General features: G+C 44.1%; 1 pseudogene across 1 annotated transcript in view; it reads left to right on the top strand.

Annotated features, from left to right (window-relative positions):
* LOC307065619 (centrosomal protein of 78 kDa-like) overlaps positions 1-20,655 on the top strand; it is a 203,874-nt pseudogene that overhangs the window by 11,660 nt on the left and 171,559 nt on the right. The window contains exons 9-10 of the transcript in view: positions 449-510; positions 801-912. The product of the transcript in view is annotated as a centrosomal protein of 78 kDa-like (transcript). The remainder of the gene's footprint in view (positions 1-448; positions 511-800; positions 913-20,655) is intronic.

Here is a 20,655-nt window from a genome sequence, read left to right as displayed (position 1 = left end):
AGGAGACAAGTCGTTGATGATTATGTGTGCAACTGGGTGGTATCACTTAGAAGAAGGGGGCTGATGGGAGGAGCAGCTTTTGAGAGAATATCAGGACTTTGGTTTGTTATCTTGGATGCCCTTTAGGTATCTAAGCGTCTGGATGGTGCTCAGACTGTACTTTCTATCCAAAGGTATCTAAAGCCACTTTAGGTGCAAAATGTTTAAAGCTGACCTTTGCTGCTGCCAAAATAGTAGACACTGGGGGGCAGTCTGCAAGATGGCATCTTAGGTTTTTGAGGAAGAAATTAGAATACACAAAGGGGGAAATAAGTGTATAATTACATAATGTAGGTTTCATATTTAATTTTATGGGAAAAGCAATAATTAGTTGGCTTTTGGTTTTAAATGGAAATAGCCACTCATTGGGAAATAATTACTCTAATTTCAATTTATTTTACTTTAAATCATTCTGTGATGAAAGCAATTAGCAAAAAAGGTCTCCAGAATGGAAGGAGTGCTAAGTCAGAGGTATATAACATGTTTTAATTCTCTCGGAAGAATTTCTCTTTAATGGCTTGTTTTTCTTTCTTTCTTAAAAGAAAATTATCAAGGTACTTTCTGCCATCTTAAAACTAAGTTTTTAGTCAAATGAAATGGCTTTTCTGTTTTTGAAAATGTTGTGTGATGCTTTAATTTAGCTTCCCAGAAATGCAGATTGAAGACCTTTTATTAACTTAAAATATCTTAATTTCTAATGAAGATCAAACCCTCCTAAATTACCTGTAATTTAAATGGCATATTTATCATTTCTCTCTCAGTACCAGTGGATAACTTCTCCATCGGTGAAGGAACCATCCAAAGCTTCTAGACAGAAAAAGAGAACTATAATTTTGGAAAGTGGTCGAAAAGGAAAAGCTACTATTAGAATTGGTAACTCTTTTTTTTTTTTTGCGGTACGCGGGCCTCTCACTGTTGTGGAGCACAGGCTCTGGACGCGCAGGCTCAGCGGCCATGGCTCACGGGCCCAGCAGCTCCGCGGCATGTGGGATCCTCCCGGACCGGGGCACGAGCCCGTGTCCCCTGCATCGGCAGGCGGACTCTCAACCACTGCGCCACCATGGAAGCCCTCTTTCTTTTTTTTAATGCTACTAGAATTTATACCCCTTATATTTTCTGGTGTGCTAAAATTAAAACAGCTTTAATGGTTATTCCTTAACAGTTAATTACTTCCTTAACGGTTAGCTGTTAATATTATTTGTGGTTCTTATGGAACGTACCTAGGATGTTCCTGACACATAGTGTTTAATATTTATTAGATATTAATTTTAATATAATAAAGCTCTTGAAGTGACAAAATCCATATCCAGATACGAGGTCACCTTTTCTCCCTTTCATGTGAGGTCCAGGCCTTAGGAAAGAGGGAAGCATGTGATGTGTCTGTTGACAACCCCAAAATAAAATAAAGTAGGCAGAGCCCTTGGCACTTTACAGATATGAATACCTTTTATTGTCATCAGAACCCTGTGAACAGACAGTGTTTTACAGCAGTGCGGACAGGTTAGGGTCAGGTGCAGTGGGGAAGTGGGATCAGGCAGGATAAGAACATGGGGAGATTGGTGGGGGGGGGCTGTTTCCAGAGCCTTTACTAAGGAAACAACAGAAATCACAGATGATCATGACTGTTTTTTCAAAATGCAGGAATCAGTGGAAAAACTAGAAATGATCATGTTCAGAATTGTGATCAGTTGTGTCTAAGTATGTAGAAGTCAGTTACTTTCCCATAAGCCAGAAATAACACTGAAAAACAAGGAAAGATCCCATTTGCAATAGTCACAAAAATTAGTAAATATCTAGAAGCCAGTTCAGTGTTCTCCTGAAAAAGTTAGTGCAAAAGGATAGATGAAACATTTTAAACATATATGTTAACATTAATAAAATGTAATGTTAACATACGATCTATTAATATATAAAGCCACTGGCAGAGGGAAACAGAGATCGGAGGAAAAGTCCAGAAACAGGTCCCTGTTTACTTGAGAATTGTATTTTAACTTAGACAATTTTACAGTCTAACTTGACTTTTTGTCTAATTGATTGATTGAAGCATTGATAATTCATTTAAAAAAAAAACAGAAATTAGATATTTGCATCATAGCATACACAAATTCTAGTCAGTCGAAAAGATGCAAAGGCAACTAAATGCAAGAAGCAAATATAAAATACAGGAGAGAATTTCTGTGTAAGTGTAGGGAGTACAGAAGCCTTCCTAAGTAAGCCATAAAACTCAGAAGCCATAAAGTAAAAGATATTTAATTCCATGAAAATTTAAAACTTTTCTACAGTTCAAGACGTAAACAAAACAAAATGACAGACACCAAAGTTGGGTAGTGTATTAACATATAAAGGTTACTGTTGATATAGAGAAGAACCCACAAATAAATGAAAAAGGATAAGCAAATTTTAAGAAGGCAGGGGGTGGTTTCTACCTGTATGAGCAAACAACTCAGAAGAAACACAGCTGGCTACTAGACAGTTGAAGAGGGGCCAACTCCTTTAGGAAATGCAGATTAAAACCATGGTATTTTCTTCCCCTCTGATGGGCAGAAATTCTAAAGACGGATAACATCTGGTGTAGACGAGGGAACAAACACACTTTGCCTATGTTAAGTATAATAAATGTGTTCAATTTTGGAGTGAGGTTTGCAGCGTCCATGAAAGTTCAAAACTCTCTTGCTCTTTGACCAAAGACTTTTACTTCTAGGCACCTGCCCTCTGCCAGTACTCTGCCTTGCACAGAAGTGTGCATAAAATCAGGCACCCGCAAGTCCAATGAGGGATACTTACATAATGGGGAAAATCTAGAGACAACCCGGATGTCCTTCAGGAGGGGTCTGATGAAGGAAATTAGGATCCATCCGTGGTATGGAGTAACGTGTGTGTGGAGAACGGGGAAGGTCTGTGAGCAAACTGGGAAGATGACCTGATACGTCATGAGGTCAAAAGGAAAAAGAGCAGGTGTAGAAAAGGACATTTCTATGATTCGACTTAGAAACCCACAGTGTTTGTATTTGTAAATACTATATATGTATATATGTACATACGGAAACACGCATATATACACGTATACACATTTGTGTATCTGATCCTGAAAATGCACAAAAGACTGTTAATGGCAACCACGTCTATGGAAGGGAATAGATCTTTATAGTTTTACTCTAGTTTTCCTAATCGTGTGCAAATTTAGAGTTAATTTTTTATTTAAAAGTTAGGCAGTCAGGAGAGGCCTAGTGACTGTTTTGTGGGCTTCTCTCACCTCAGGATGCACTCTTCGCGCCCTTCTTGTTTCTGGTTTGTCTTTTGGAGCAGACACCACTGAAACGAGCGTCTTGTCATCGCTTGCCAGCTGCCTGCGGTTTTCTTGCGCCCTACTAACCGTCGCCACCTTTGTGAGATGCTGTTTCGCGCTGAGGTGGTGCCTTTCCCCTCACACACACCCCTCTGGTACCTTGGGAAGTCCAGGGGTTTCTCAGTGGGCATTCTAGAATACTCATCCCAGAGATGCAGTGGGTTTTTCAGCCACATGCATTTGGGGAAAACTCTGTTCCTGTATGAATTATCCTCTTGGGAGTTCACGATTCACCGGAGCTCTTGAGACGCTCTAGGAAGTTGAGTCAAGAAACCCGTGTAGCCCTGTTAATTCAGGATTTCCTAAATGTCTATGACTGACTGTGGCACCGCTTTTCCAGTCACAACCATCCTTATCAGCTTCCGTCCTAGACTCCCTGGGGAGTGCTGCTCAGACTCTGTCCTGGAAGCTTAGTAGTCCCAGGATTACCTGCTGCTTCCACACCCACCCGGCCCCCTGCTAGCGCTCTGTCAGCCTGGCACCTTCTCCCTGCCCCCAACTCATTCGGCCACAGGCCCTGCCCCTGCTGTGGGATTTAGTGATAACTCCTGGGAGTCGTGGCCCAGCACAGCCCACGGCACTGCTCGGTGTGGCTCACAGGGTTTAAAACACACAATTTGAGCCCTTACTGGAACATGGGAAGATGATTTAAATCCAGATGTCTTATTTCATAATCCCCGTGTCTCTGAAAGTGGGAGAAACAGACTGGGAGGGCCGTATGTTTCAAGCAAAAGGGAGACTGTTTCTCTGTGGAAGTAAGGAATGGGCCCTCAGAGTTAACAGGTAACGTAGGGGGTTTGTGCTGAGTCTGTCATGTTGGGCCTGTTATACTCATTTATATGACCGTTGGGTCCTTATTGGCATTTTCATTTACTGCCCATGCTTGAAACTCCCCAGTGTCCCTGTCTTGATCACGAGCCCTAATTCTGTTGACCTAGAAAGTTCTTTGTGGGAGCTTTCTAGCAGGCCTCTCCCCCAGTGTCCCCACCCTCCAGCCCCTGTGTCCTAGTGCTTCTTCTACAACGCAGAACTCCTTGTTGTGCAGACCTGATTGCTCCTCGTGCTCCAGGATCCGATGGATCCAGTTCCCAGGAGAGCGTGTCTGCAGGGCCCTCTGCGGTCTGCAGTCCTGCCCCCAGCCAGGCACCCAGCACCTCAGGTGCTGCAGAGAACTTGCTGCGGTCCCCCGTGCCTTGGCAGAGACAGCTGTCTGCCAGATGCCCTTCCTTCGTCTCCCCCTGTCCTGACCCTTCCCACCTCCCTTCCGCTGAAACCTTCAACCTTCCCTTGGGCAGAGGTACTTGCTCAGCTCTGTGCTTCCACAGCGCTTATCCTGTGGAATCTGAATTCCCTCCACAGCCATCTTGCTAGGTTGGGAGCAGCTGATTCCCCTTCATCTTTTTCTTCCTTCCCTCAGCCCCACAGCAGGGACATTCTCAGGCACCGTGCAAATTTAATCTTCAATTTCTAGTTGTTATGACATTGTTGCTGTCAGGATACCACCTACATTCACAGTAGGATGGGTAAATGTGTGGGGGACGACTGTAAATACAGATTCTTTGTAAATCCAGGTTCTTAATTCTTCCCCCTTTTAATATTTTTCCCCTTAAATCACGTGTCCTTTTTGCTGCTCCAGCTCTATAATTGGACTGTCACCTGGGGAGCCTGAGGCAGCAGAATATCAAAGAGGGTAGACACTACATTTTTAACATCAATGTCAACCAGGATACCTACTACCTGTGCAAAGGGGGGCCCGGAATTCAGGCTCAAAGCCTATTACCAGATACTTGGTTTCCCTGCTTGCGTCTCTTCTGTCTGTCGACGTGCACTTGACTCCTATTAACTTTAACAGGAATTATGTGTGTGCCCTGAGGGCCGAGCATAGCTTTTAATGGGGGCTTCCTCACACTGCTTTTCTTTGCTGTTTACTTTTAACGAATCCCACGCTGTAGAAGTGGAAGAATAAAATAGGATGTGCTTGAGAAAATTGAGAGAGTTATGACATATTTTCCTTGTAATCCAGAATAGCATGTCAGCTCTTCTGTTTGTCTCCTTTGGTTGTCAGCGGAAGATAATTTTGGCTTGCTCACTCTCCAAATCAGAAACTGAAGTCCAATACTAACGTATCCTAGATGAAACGTGACCCATTCATTTTTGAGAGTCTGTATGATCCCTGTGCAAGGTGCGGAGAATGAAAAGACAGCTCTGTTGACTTCAATCGATATTTACATAGCATTGAATGTGTTCCAGATGCTGTTCTAAATTCTATCAGTTATCTACTTTTGCATCATAGAACACTTCAAGACTGTGACTGAAAACCACAGCCATTTCTTTAGCTCAGGATTCTTTTCAGTCAGCAGGTGGGGCTGGGCTCAGTGGGTTGGTTTCTTCTGCTGGTCTCATCTGAGATCACTTACTCAACCAAAGTCATCTGGTGATCCACCTAGAGTCTAAATGGCCCCCCTCATCTGTCTGGCAGCTGGTGCTGGCTGTGGGCTGGGCCTGTTATTTCCAGCAGGCTAGCTCGGGCTTGCTTCCATGGCAGTGATGTTTTAAGAGGGCAGGTATAGAAGCCTCATGCCCCTTGAGGCCTCAGCTTGGAAGTTGCACAGCATCACTCTTGTTGCAGTCTCTTGGTCAAAGCAAGTCCACAAGGCCAGCCCGGATTCAAAAGGTGTGGAGCACTAGACCCCACCTCTTGCTGGGAGGGCTGCAGAGAATTTGTGGCCATTTAGTCCTCACATCAGAGAGGCACAACAGAAAGATTTAGTAACTTGTTCAAGGTCACACAGCTTGGGACAATACAGTGTTTTAAGTGCTTTGAAAGCTGCTGCTCATTATTTTTAAATCTTACCGCCACTATTCGGACCAACTTATGTTTTTTCTCTGCAGCCTTGTAGAGAAAGGGTCATTCACATTGCTGTGTGGCTGCCATGGGTTGAAAGCTTCATCTATGTTGTACCACTGAACTGTCATAACTAGTATGAAATGGAGATATTATTATTATTGCTAATATTCAGATGAGGAAACTGAGGCTCTTGGAAATTAAGTATGAGTCATATAAGAGAATGTTAACTCACTGTTCCATATGCAAGAGTGATCTCCCTAAGTAAATGATAAATGTCCTGGCACAGATCTTTTTTTTAATCTCTTGTTTGCATCTGGAAAATGGTTTTTAAAACTTTTCTGTTGCTTTGTTAATGGCAGTTGCACATTGCAGAAAAATAGCTGGAAGAAAAAACATGTTTTTCAGATGTCCAGTGCAGGCCCAGAATAGAAGCAAGATGAATATTCCATTCCGCATTGGCACCACCAAAGGAGATGATGCTTTAGAAAAAAGATTTCTCGACAAAGCTCTTGAACTCAGTATGATCTCCCTGAAAGGGCATAGGTGGTGAGTACGTGTCCCATCCAGAAGCTTGTCAGAGAATTGGTTTAGTTTTCAGACGCTGACGGAGACACATCTAGGAGCCTGTCCATCCTGGAGTAGCAGTTATTGTAACTAGTTGGGAAAGACCGTTTGTTACGGGGGTGCTCCTGCTGCTGCTTACAGGCCCCTTAGCACGATTCCACGGCCGAGAGCACGGGGTGGGGGGGCCACACCTTCTAGGAGCTTTGGTCAAAATTTCCTTTGAAAATCTCTGCTCTGACAGCACAAAGGGTGCCATCCCATCTCTAGTGCAGCTGGCACAAGCCTGTTCAGTGTAAGAACAGACACTGTTGCTCCCCTGAACATCAGAGAGAGTAGTTAATTCTGTGAGCTCCATGGAAGATGTATGTTTTCACGCATGAGAATAGCTGCCCGCTCCCTGCCCCCTGCACAGCAGGCTCATTGAAGAGTTGAGCTAACCTAGGTTACCTGTGAGCGTGACGGTCCTTCACTGCCGTTGGAAAGGAATTTTCTAATGACTGAGCTGTGTGACGCTCCTGGCCACCTGCAGGGGCTTTCAGGTGGGAGGTTGGACACGACGGCCTCAGGTGCCGTGACTCTCGCAGGAGCTGGTGATGGGAAGGAGGGTCATCCTGATGCTCAACCAGATGCTCCTGTTCTTAACGGCTGCATCGGTGGTTCTTCTGGGTCCGTTGGAGGCATTCAGGCCTCTCTGTATAATGCTGTCACCATCGAAGATGTCAGAAGCTGGCAGCCTTCATGAAGCATTTTTTGGAGATGCACCAGCTATGAGCACATCCTAACTAATATACACTCTGCCCTTGAACAGTGTACAAAATTGGAAGTCACCTGGGCATGGCTAAAAAAAACAGTATTTTTTTCGAATGAACATACTTATGATAGATTTTCTTCTTTTTTCAGAGAACAGAAAAGCATCCACAGCTATCCCAAGCTGTTGAAACTTAACCTTAATTCTGACTTGAACTGGAAGCTTTTAAAAAGTCTTCTCTTACTTTTCTACCAAATTCCAGCTACTGTTGTCTTTGCTGCTACTTTTTCTGCCTAGATCTCATATTCAAAGCTGCCTATGGGTTTAATTATATACCAATTGCAGGTTATTATTTTTAGAGAAACACAGACACACAGCATGGAGGGTGGGTGGGGCCCTCTAGGTGCTGAATTTTGATCCTTTGCAAGATGACAGCAGTGGGGTCTTCTGGATTCTTTCTTTATACGGCTATTCTCATAAAGCGATAGAAGTGACTTACTATATGTTTATATAGCAAGGTCTGTTTTTACTACCAAATAGTTTATATCTCTATGCATTTATATCTCTGTGCCTTTATATTTCTATTAATACGGTTCTTGTTGGTATATGTTGAGACTTTGAGAATTTGTTAGGATCCTTGACCTTGTGCATTAGAGTGTTAGGTTCTCAACGGTCGTGCGCCTCCCCTTCCCCCTCCCCCTCCCTTTTTAAGCTGCTTCACAAGATTTGGAAGCTCCCTGATTCACTTTTCCTTTCCTTTCAGTGGGTAGAAGATCGGTTGGTTGGTTGGTTGGTTTTGTTTTTCAGTTATGCTGTTAAACTAAAAATCTGTGTTAAATTCCCTTACTGTTGCTTCACGTGATTGTTTTCTTTCTGGTGTTTGACCAGTGATGCCGAAGAAGGAAGATCTTTGCTGAATAGTCTTTTCCCCTATTGTTCATCCATTGTCAGTGTTTTATGTTGACCGTGTGAAGGACATTAAAGTCCTAAAACATCTAAACCTTTGTCAATGAATTTCTTTACATGCTTTTTTTAGACGGATTGTTCTTTTAAAAACTTTATGCTGGGAAAACTTGCTAAAAATAGCATCTGTGAAGGGTATTTTTTTCAGAAACGTGTAAGACTTGAGTCCTGTACCTCCATGTTTTTAATGATTCAGCGTACTGGTAGCTTTCCGTTGGCTTTTGGAATGGACATTATCAACAAACCACCTTACAACACAGCTCACGATATAAAGTTGTATGAACTTTGTCCCACTTAGGCTGGAAACATGCCACTAGGACAGTTTTGAGCCATCTTTGTGTTTCGCTGGATTGTGTAATGAGGACTACACTGATCTTTCGTCCCAGCTCTGCACCAATTAGTTGGGTTAGTTGGGTTTCCTGCTTAGGGCTAAACCTTGCCAGTCATGGTTCTCTCATGTGTAAAAAGGAGGATTGAAACAACTCCCCCACTTATCTCAGGGATGTTTGAAGAGCTTAAAACAAGGGCTCAGTGCAGGATGTGACTGTTTAAACACAGTAAATGTTTCAACAGCAAAAGCCGGCCAGTCCATGGACGCCATCCAAGTGTTCACTTATAATAGTGCTCAGAGTCTATTTTGCCTACTTCCTCATCCATTCATATGATGGTTCCAAGTCCCTGTGGTTTGTACCGGCCCCAAATCTCTTGAATCTCCACTTATTTCCATTCCCATTGCCACAGCCAGCTCTGTCAGCCCTCAGTGGATCATTTCAGCAGCCTCATCTGCCCCCACCTGCCCCTACCAGCACTGCCAGTTGGACCATCACTTCCCCTTCATGCTCCTCCTTGGTTCATAAAAATCCCAGACTTCTGAGCCCAACAGCTTTGTGGTGTCTGTGACAGCTTTGTGGTGTCTGGTCTGGCTTCTTCTTTCTTGTGTTTCTGGTTCTTGGGATGTGGTGAGCGTATATGCCCGTGCTACGTCAGGTCAGCCTGGAGTTTCTGCCCCCCCTCAGCAAGACTGATGTTCCTTCAAGACACCTGCCAACCTCCTGAGCTTGTTTGTGTCTCCTGCATTGGAAGGATGCGCTTTTCCTTTGTTCTTATAAGCGTGACCCTTTTATCCCATCACAGCACCTCCATTCTGTGTTTTCCTGTGCCGAGGGTGTCTGCTTACGTGCCTTCCCCATCGGAGCAAGGAACAAGCCCTGTTTCTCCACCTCCATCACCTGGCATCCTGCCTTGCCCTTAGGAGGTGCTCAACGACTATGTGTTTAATGAATGGAAAGGCAGGGCTTCCTGAATTTTGCAAACAGCCTGCAGGAAAGGCAGAGGTACAATCTCACATACGTGGATGTTTTAATTTTTCAAAAGCTTACTATATAATTTCATTTTTAACTAAAATTTAAAATCTTGGAGGGCTCCCAGACTCTTCTTTACATATGTGTGAAAGTGTTTGGAAAACGGCGAGCAACTGCATTCATACCAGGACAAAGGGTAGTCACTGTTGTCTGGAGCACAGATCGCTGGAAGATACTCATTGAGCGAAAACCTTGACCTTTGAATGTCTCAAGTGAGTGAACGGACGCCAGTCTGCTGACCACGTGGAGAGTGGGGAAGGGGAGATAAGGATGCAGGCCCCGGGTCTACAGGCTGCGGGAGCCACAACTGGCCAGTCTTTAAGGTTAAAAGCAAAGTGGACAGACAGGTGTCTTTCAGGCCTTGGGAAATCTGTGTAAGCCTTGGTGGCCTCACGTTCCTTCAGATCCTCCGGAGTGTCCTCCTTCTTCTCCCAAACTGTTTTTGTTTATTTTTCTCTTTCAAAATTTGACAACACATAACCATGTTAATACCACCTAAGTGAGAAAAAACAGATTTGTTCCCACGTTGCTTATGTTTACCTGCACACACTGCTTTATCCCCAGCACTGTGGCTCTGTTCTTTTCCTGCACAAGAAACAAAATTGTTCTGTTCGGCACTAGTCTATGTTTATCTAAACATCTAATGCTGTCTCTTCACAACTTAGCAGATGCTGGAAGGTTTGGCCAGCCCTTAGGTGAAGTATGTGATGTAACAAATAATTAGTCCCTTTTCTCCCCTTTAGAGCTTAAGGAGCCACTAAGACCCTGTAAAATGGACAAGACCCATTGATAGATGTCCAGCTCTGCCTAAGGCCCTTGCAGGTCTGGCCTTGTATCACTCTGGGATTAATGTTTGTTGTATCGTGTTCTTTGGATGGAAAATAAAATGAGGAAGAATTTTCTCACATTTGATGCGAATGAACATAATTAAAAAGTGAAATGCTACTGCGTCTGCAAAGAAATCAATCACTTTAATTGCAAAGAAGATTCCCTGCCTCTGTTAGTAATGGGGCTCTTGGTAATTTAGAATCAGAATCCATGACAGCTTGTGATGAATTGGCTCCTTTTGGGCTAAAGAAGGTAAGAAGTTCTCATTACCCCTGGATTATTCCAGAGTGGGTAGGAAAGCTTGATCAAAGAGATATTGGGAGAGATCTAGAAAAGCTAGCAGTGAGCAAAGATTCATTGAATTTCTTTTTAAGAATCTACAGAATAAAATAGTTCATTTGTTGTGACAAAAACAAGAGCCTGTGGTATTTGAAATCCCAGAGCAAATTGGATTTTCTAAGAAAATAGGGAACTGGGCATATGAGAAAAAGTTTACGTACCCAGAAGTCCTATAGTTAGGTTATAGAAATTGGCCTTGCTTACTTGTTAGCACACGAGAATACTGACAGCCTTGTGCCTCACTTGGGGAAAAGTATGGAATTCATACTTTGAGTGTTTATATGTAATTGGTACTAAGTTGAAGGCAGTCCAAAATGTTTGATTCAAATGAAAGCATAATTTAAGTTAGTAGAAATGTACTCAGGGTCCTAATGAATGAATCTACTGACCCAATCCCTTTTGGTATCCTAGCCTTTGTTTCTCTTCAGATTGCCAACAATACCTGAAGAATAGGCTGAATTTTAGGTTGATGCATTTTATTTTGAATTGTGTGTGTTGATTTTTATATATCTATCTAGATGTAGATATATAGTTATAGATATAATTTCAAACTTAAAGAAAAGTTGCAAGATTAGTGCAAAGAACTCTTGTATGTGCTTTACCTAGATTCACCAATTATTAATATTTAGCTTTATTTGCTTTGGCATTCACTGTCTTTCCATATATACATGTTTTTTTCCTCCTGAACCGCTTAAGGGTAAGGACACATTTTGCCCTTTTCCCTGGAAGTAGTGATTACTTCCTAAGCGAAACAACATTTTCTTACCAAACCACAGCACAGTGGTCTAAGTCAGAAATTTAACATTGATACTGTTGACTGATCTACCATCCATATTCAAATTTTGCCAGTTATTCCAGTAACATCCTTAATGGCTAAATTTTTCAGGCCAGGAACCAGTCTACAATCATGCATTGCACTTAGTTCTCATGTCACTTTGGTCTAAGTATGAAATAATTCTTCAGCCTCTTTGTTCCTCATATTATGAGAGTTTGTGACGAGTATAGGCTGGTTGTTGTGTAGAATGATCCTGATTCTGGGTTTGTCCTGTTTCCTCATGGTTCTTTCATGTTCTGTGCTTTGGATGGGGTTCCACAGAGGTGACGGTGTGTCTCTCTGTGCATCCTTACAGGAGCCCCTTGATGGTCATCTGTCTCATTTAGCATCTTGGTTAAGGTGGTGCCCCCGCACTTTCTCCACTGTGAAGTTATTATTTGTCTCTTTGTAGTTAATAAGTAATTTATGGAGGGATATTTTGAGACTCAAAGTATTCTGTTCTTCATCAAACTTTTGAATTACATACTGGTTCATAGAACCAGTAATTGAGGTGGATTTATTTGATGAAGAAGGTGAAGTGATTCTTAATGCTTATTTTCCACTAGTAGTTTTACAAGCCACTCTTCTCTCTCCCAAAGGAAAAAAAATATAAGCAGCGGAGCTGTGCAGAACAGTTCATTGACAAAAGGCAACCGTTGGAGGATATGTATCCCAGGAGCTCTGAGAGTAACAAACATACTTTGAGAATGTGAACAGTATGAGCAAGTGTGCTTTCTGGTGAATCAGGGAAGGAGGAAAAGAATCCCCTGATCAGGCTATGGGGACCGACTTGCAGACTTTTCCTTCCCTGACTAGTCAAGGTTGTTTATTTCTCAATAGTTGTAGAAGTACAGCCCTTTGGCCACACAGACCTTTAATCTAATAACCAGATGATGAACCACATAGCCTGATTATGCTTTAAAAGATGTGATATTTATAATAACCTGAAGTTAAAGTTGCTTCTAATGACTCTAGCCCAGCAGAATAGCCCCCAAGAGAAAAGTAAAATCTTGGCTTCCATCTAGCCAGGTGAAAATCTGTAGGCATCCCGAGAAATGAAACTTGAAGTTGAAATGTAAGAAATGTAGGAAGTCACAGGTCATTCTGGGGGGAAAATATTAATGATCTTATCCAGCAGAGTAAAAAGCGGCTAGAGGCTGAATCATTCTTTCCTGTTCCCTTCCCCCAATTTAAAACCATAGGTTCTTTAGGTTGAAAGTCCAGGATTTGAAGCAGAAATCTTTAGGAGTTCTTAGGAAATGACAGGTGAGCAGGTTAATAACCTCAGGTAGGAACAATTCTGCTGTAAAACACACCGGGGAAAATACTCCTGAATTTCTGATGAATTTAAATCTTGGGCAGTCTAACATATTTTCTAAAGAAGTATGTTCAAATTAAGGCTCCAGCTGATGTTACCCAGTCACCTCCCCCATTAAGCCATCTCCAGTTCTCCCAATGGCATATTGTTCAAGATATGGTGTCTTTCATGAGCAAGGTTCTTGTGGATACAGGGACAAGATATATCAGTTAGGATTTTGTTGGTCACAATACATAGAAACCTTCATCCCAACTGGCTAAAGCAAAAAAAAAAAAAAGAAAAAAATTATTGGTTGATGTAACTGAACAGTCCAAACACAAGGGCCAGCCCAGATCTGGTTTACTCGAGAGGCCCATGTTGTGTATCTTTTGGAGCCATCTTTCTGGGACTCTGCGTCTTTGTCCTCCTTCGTGTCATGCTTCATGATAACCACATTGGTGACATTGCCTCTTCAGAACGGGTCTGTAGCTCTGCTTTCCTCGCCAGAGTGTCCAGCCTCACTCTGCTTGGGCTGCCTTAGATCAGGTTCTCGTTCCTGTGCCAATGAGCAGGACCTGGAGGAAGGGACATGCTAACTGGCTGGAATACAACAGGACCCATCTTTGGAGCTGGGTAGGTGGCCAATCCCACGTAAACCATATAGAAGCCCGTGCAGTTTGCCAAATAAGTTCTGCTTTTTGTTGCCCTTATGGAGTTTACAGCTTCATCAGGGAGGCAGACAAACAAATAAGCAAATGGATACAAGATATGAAGTGAAAGAACAGAGCTGCGAGAATAAATGTCAGGGAGACACGGTCCAGACGGCGAAATGGGAAGTGACATTTGAGTTGATATCTGAATGGTTGCGCAGGAGTTAATCAAGAAAAGAGGTTAGGGAGAGACAAAAGCCACGTGAGCATTTGGGGGAACCTTTATCACTTTACTTTCTCTTTGGAGAGTTGGTGTGTGATGCTCAAAATATTGAACAACTAGTATGGTACCCTAAAGAGGGCCAAATTACAAGTGGCCAAAGGAGGATGACTCCAGGAAAGCACCACCTTGCCGTAGGTGGCCACAGATGAGTGGCCTACTGCTGGGGTCTGAGGCCCACAGGGCTAGGGCTGGGGCAGAGACTGTTAACCAACTAGGATGGAAGTAGTAGATAAGTATCTAAATAACTGGTATGGCAGCAGAGGCGTGTACCTGGTGGATTTCAAGCCTGAGTGTACCCCCTTTTTTTCTGGGCCTCTTTCCACTGTTTACTGACCACCAAACCTCCCCATGCGATAGTCAATAAATGTTGACTAAACATATAGATGACTATATTGGTAGCGTGGGAGAATTATCTACATTCATGCCTGATTGATATTGATAGAAGATTTCGCCCCAGAGCAAATTAGCAAATGCTTCCCTAGATTCCACAGAGCATCTCAGACATTGATTTTCAACTAGAGGCTTCTGGGATTTGAATCAGCATCTGCCTGAGGTTTGCAAGTTGAGGGGAATCTCAGCCTGGAGACACATGTTGATTCCACGTAAAGTGTTGGAAGCCCGCACAGAGTAATAAACTTATAGTTGTGTTCTTTTTGAACCATTTAATACTTATTGACTTAATGGGCATGTTAAAAAAAATCATGAGATGAAGCATTAACATCTTGATTCCTGTCTTTTCTTGAAGGGGGAGAAAATTGGGGCCTGCATTGCAGCATGGAGGTTTGTCTGAAGCCAGTAGAGGCTGCCTCTTCAGATGGTGGGCTCTAATTTGCCTTTCTTCCACCTTTCTCACTTTTTTCATATTTGTTACGTACTTGCCCTTGGGTACCGGGTCTGAAAATAGCAAGATTTAAGCTTTCTATTAGAAGACCATCGCGAGGTCAAAAGAGTACGATGATCTTTGGCATCACCCTTCTGGCCTTTTCCACTGTTTTAACCCTAGCAGCAGGAGCATAAACTTTCCAGCTGTGTGCAGGACTCAGAACTGAGCCAGAGCAATCCCCAAACCAGCTGAAGTTAGTCTGTTAGCTTTGTGCAGCCTGAAAGCTTTACATAATCATTGCCAGTCATACCTTCTGGTCATTTCCCTTTAGTGTACAGTTTCCACCTCCAAGTTCTTCTCTTACACCCTGAGAGGCTGGCCCAGAACCAACCTAGGAGCCTCCACTTGGGTGAGTAATTGTCATTAGCCTCCCTTTAGTCTCTTAAGCATCTCTCCTGTTTAGGGCTGAAGTCTAGTTCTATACGATTTCAAGTAAAAACTCCCATCCACAAGTCACTGATCCATTCATCCAACCTTACCTAGTTAGTTAGCAAAATGGGGAATCGTATTGACAAGATCATTATCCTTAAGCGATTTGGAGCCTAGTAGGGAAATTAAAATGTCAACATGCAATTGTCATACTCTGGAACAAGTGCCTATCAGGCAGGGTTGCAGATAAAATACAGGACACCCGGTTAAACTTGCATGGTTTATTTGTTAAATCTGATACCCCTACCACCAGGGAAAGTCTTGGGTGCAAGGGAACACAGGTGAGGAGGACCAGGGACGTCTTCCTAGAAGTACTGCCATTGAGGCCAACATGAGAGGGCTTAAGTCCGAAGAGGTGCAGGATAGGGGAGGGCTCTGTGAAGACAGTGAATAGCACGTGTGAAGGCCCTGACTTGAGAGCCGCCCCAGGAAATTCAGGGGCCTGAGGTTCAGGATGTGGGAATGTGGAGGATGGAAGCGTATGTCAGGGGAGGGGAGACTGGAGACGTGATGAAGTCCTGCCATGGAATGTGGACTGGTTCCTAAGCACAACGGGCCAGCCATTGTAGGACTCGAAGCGGCAGAGTGACGTAAGATAGGCATCTGAGAAAAATCCTTCTGGCTGGAGTGTAGTGACTGATTAGAAGAGGGAGTCTGGAGACAGGAGAAGGCAGAGCGGTGCTTGCTGCAGTAACGATAGTGAGTGATGGCGGTGGCTGTGAGGAAGAGAGAGGAATGGATGAGCTGCTTAGAGGATGGATGGGTAGATGTGGGAGATGAGGGAAGAGAAAGCTCGCGCGTGAAGATGGTTCCACTCAGTGGCACAGGAGAGGTAGGGAGCAGTGGGTACTGCGCTGCCATTTGCCTGTTTGCCTCAGACTGGCTCCCTGTCTTTCCACTGCTCTCCTCCGTGTCACAGGGCTGATCCTGCAAACCCCATCGCCCAGATTTCCTCGCCAACTCTTTTCCAGGTAGGTTCAGCCAGTGGAAAACATTGGCCAGAGGTTGGAGGGCAGGGGGATGGGAGAAGCCAACGTATTTTTCCCTCGCCCTCCACTCTCTGTTCGGGCAGCTGCAGCAGGGTTGGTGGCCGCTTTGCTCTGAGTGGCTGCCCCAGGCACTTCACAGTGCTTAGTATGATAATCTCGAGGTCCATCCACGACATTGCTGCAAATAGCATTATTTCATTCTTTTTATGGCTGAATAATATTCCATTGTATATATGTACCATATCTTCTTTATCCATTCATCCATCAGTGAACAGTTAGGTAGCTTCCCCATCTTGGCTATTGTAAATAGTGCTGCAATGAACATTAGGGTGTATGTATCTTTTCTTTCTTTCTTTCTTTCTTTCTTTCTTTCTTTCTTTCTTTCTTTCTTTCTTTCTTTTTCTTTCTCTCTTTCTTTCTTTCTTTCTTTCTTTTTTTTTTTTCTTTTGTCACACGGCATGTGGGATCTTAGTTCCCTGGCCAGAGATGGAACCCATGCTCCCTGCACTGGAAGCACGGAGTCTTAACCACTGGACCACCAGGGAAATCCCAGGGGTGTACGTATATTTTTGAATTAGAGTTTTTTCCGGATCTATGCCCAGGAGTGGAATTGCGGGACCCTATGGCAGCTGTATCTGTTGTCTTCATGTCTCACATCAACCACCTGCACTCCAATCCTTGCTCTCAACGTCACCTTTGGGGAACCCAACCTGCGACAGGGACCTTGACAAGAAGAAATGGCTCAGGGAAAAGCTACCTGCACAGGGAGGAGATAGAGGCCATCGACCCTGGGGTGCGGCGGGGAGAGTGGGCACAGAGATTTGTCATTTCACCCCCGATACTCAGCCCTCCTGGCTGCCCCACTCTAGGTCACCTCGTGATACAGAGATGACCCAGTTAGAGTCCCTGCCTGTGCAGGAATCTAGGGGCACCAGCGGGTCTGAATAATATTAGTGCAGGGTCTCCCCCACGGCACTGGGGTTATTTGGGGCGGGTCATCCTCTGCTGGGGGCCCCTTCTGGGCACTGTGTGGGGTTCAGCAGCATCCCTGGCCCCACCCATTTGATTCCAGGGGCCCCTCCCACCCAGTTGTGACCACCACAGATTTTCCCCAGACATGACCAAAGAACTGGGTGAGGCGGGGGCAGGATGGCCCTGGGTGAGGACAGCTGTGTTGAAGCAAGCAGCCTGTCCCAGGGCAAGGTCTGCCCCAATCCCGTCAGAGCCTGCATTTAGAACTGCCCCTTCCCTTTCCCAGCTCCCCTGCCCTGCAGTGGTCTCCGAGACATCATCCCTATGTAATAAATCACACCTTCTCAGTTTACTGTCCCCAGCACCTAGAAGAGTGATGTGTAGTAGATGCTTCATAAATACTTGCTGAATAAAGGAGTTGAATAAAGGGATGGGTGGATGAATGAATGAAGGTTACAATGGAAGGAGGGGGGAGATTCCCTTTCTGGCTCTCGGGGGTTGGGAGATCAAGTGAGAGATCCGTCCTAAATAGGCTGACCAGCCTTCTGGGGTTCCCCGGGAATGAGGGTTTCCCCACAGTTCCAGCGCTCAAACCTGAGCGGTCCTGGGCAAACTGGAGGCGGGTGTTGGTCACCCTATGTAAACACAGTAACAATTCCAACTGCAATAGCAATGGCCAAGGACCTCTAGGGTCTTATTGACCAGGCAGAGTTCTTTACCTGGCGGGGAAAGTGGCACAGGAGGGAGGGAGGAGTCTAAGGAAGAACATCCCACACGACAACGTGTGCCAATGGCCCTGGGCCCAAGGTCACACCTGACCAGGGCTTGCTATTTTTTTTTCTAATTTACTTTTTCCCACATGGATATGCAATTGTCCTAATGCCATTTATTGAAAACTCCTTAATTTCCCCACTTTCTGTCATATCAAGTTCTCATATATCTGTTTCTGGACCTTTATTCTATACCATAGAGCTATATGTCCCATCCTAGCACCACTAGGGCTGTTTCATCACTATAACTTTATTTTTTATTCATTTATTTTTTTGGCCGTGCCGTGCGGCATGCGGGATTTTATTTCCCTGCCCAGGGATCGAACCCGCGCCCCCTGCAGTGGAAACTCGGAGTCTTAATCGCTGGACCTCCAGGGAAGTCCCCAGGGCTTGCTTTGACATCCATCGAATGGTGGTGGGTGGACACAGGGAGCAGCTGTCTGTGAGCCATCCTGTGTAGAAATGCAGGGTGGAGGGCAGGCCAGCTGGAGCGGGAAGGGAAGAGGCGGAGGAGGGAGGGAGGGAGGGCGGGCGAGAGACAGAGAGTTTCCGGAGACAACAGCTCTGGCCCTGTCCTAGGGCATGAAAGCTGAGCTCCTAGTGCCAGGAGTCTTGGAGCCGCAGCCTGTGAGCCAGGGTGACTGGCTCTCCTCCCTGGTGTGTGTGTGTGTGGGTGGCTCTAGGCTTCTCAGGTTTGGAATGGGGTGCACGGAGCAGGGACGGAGTAGGGACCCTTCTCTCTGGGACCTCGCGGGCCATCCTTAGCTCACAAAGCTGAGCCACTCCTGGCCCTAAGGGTGGGGGTCTTATCCTCCCTGTCCCCTGGACTGCACCCTCTCACACACAACTTCCCCGTGTGTGCTCCCAGCAGCCAAGAGAATCTGTTTGTAAAAGATTTGGGGGAGGGGGGTAAACATACAAACAAGAGCAGAATGGATACTTTTCCAGAATGGGAATGGCTCTGTGTAACCCCACCCCCAGGGTGACCACAGTCCTGACCTCTAACACCCTTGACGAGTCAGCCTTGGTCTGGGCTTGCGGACCCACGGAAGCTTCCTCATCCCCTCCTTCAGACCCCGTCTCTCCCTCGGCGTCTTTGTGAGAAGCACCCGGGGAAGTGGGACTGCTAGGCTGTACTGCTGCTAGAACTCCACCTGGGCTCCACCAGGCTCCAGCCCCCCGCGCTGTGCACCTCTCTGACCCTGAGGCACCTCATCTGGTAGGAGCGGCATCACCTTCCCTCCCGGGACTTGTGACACTTAAGGCAGACACCGAAAAGACAAGTGTTTGGCTCCCTGTCTGGCAAAGGGCAGGTGCTCAATTGTCATAAGTGTCCGTATCAGTAAGGGTTCTCCAGACAAACAGAATCCATAGGGTTTATGTGTGTATATATACACACACACGTACATATGTACATGCATACAAAAATATACAGCTGTGTATATATGCAGTATGCATACAGACATATACACATATAGTATATACAATACACACACATATACACACATATAAAATGCACAGTTTGTATATATACAGTATGTATACACACATACACACATATACAATACACACATACATATACACTATACATACACACATAAAATGCATAGTTTATATATATACAGTATGTACACATACGTATAACATGCAATAGACACCTAGGTACATGTATATCATACATATATACACACATACAAAGATATTTAGGTGTGTATATATATATATAGTATGCATACATATATAATATATGCAATACATACACGTACATATAGACACACATATACACCTACATATAAAAGCATGTAGCATAAAAATATATATGTACTGTATATATAAATTCATCATATATATACATATATCATATATATGATATATACACATACATATACACAATGTATACACACACATACACACCTATATGTAAATATGTGCATGTAAATACACATATAAATACATACACAAGTGTGTCTATATATAGTATATACATATATACATATAATACCTATACAATGTATACACATACAGGTATACAACATATATACACACCTATATATAAATATACACTGTATACATACATACATACAGTGTACCTATACTGTATATATACACACACCCATATATCAATATATGGTGTGTGTATATATACAGCATGTTCACATTTATAATATGTATACTATATATATACACATACATACATGCATACAATATATACACACACATATAGGCTTGTATGTATACTGTATATAGTACTTACACATATACAAACGCATGCACATATAAACATGTGTATACATATATAATATGTATACACACATATACAAATTAATAGGCTTGTGTATATTCAGTATTTTTACATATATAGTTTTGTTTTAAGGAGTTGACTCGTGACCGTGAGGCAGGCAAGTCAGGGCAGGACTCTGGGCTGGAGACACAGGGAAGAGCTGATGTCCCAAGGCCATTGGAGGAACAGTTCCCTCTTTCTAGGGAACCTCATTTTTCTCTCCAGTCCTTCAACTGGTGGACGAGGCCCAC

Source organism: Hyperoodon ampullatus (assembly GCF_949752795.1).
Source record: "Hyperoodon ampullatus genome assembly, chromosome: 2".
Classification (NCBI taxonomy): Eukaryota; Metazoa; Chordata; class Mammalia; order Artiodactyla; family Ziphiidae; genus Hyperoodon; species Hyperoodon ampullatus.
Note: the sequence above shows the minus strand (reverse complement) of the source record. Positions and strands in the feature narration are given on the sequence as shown.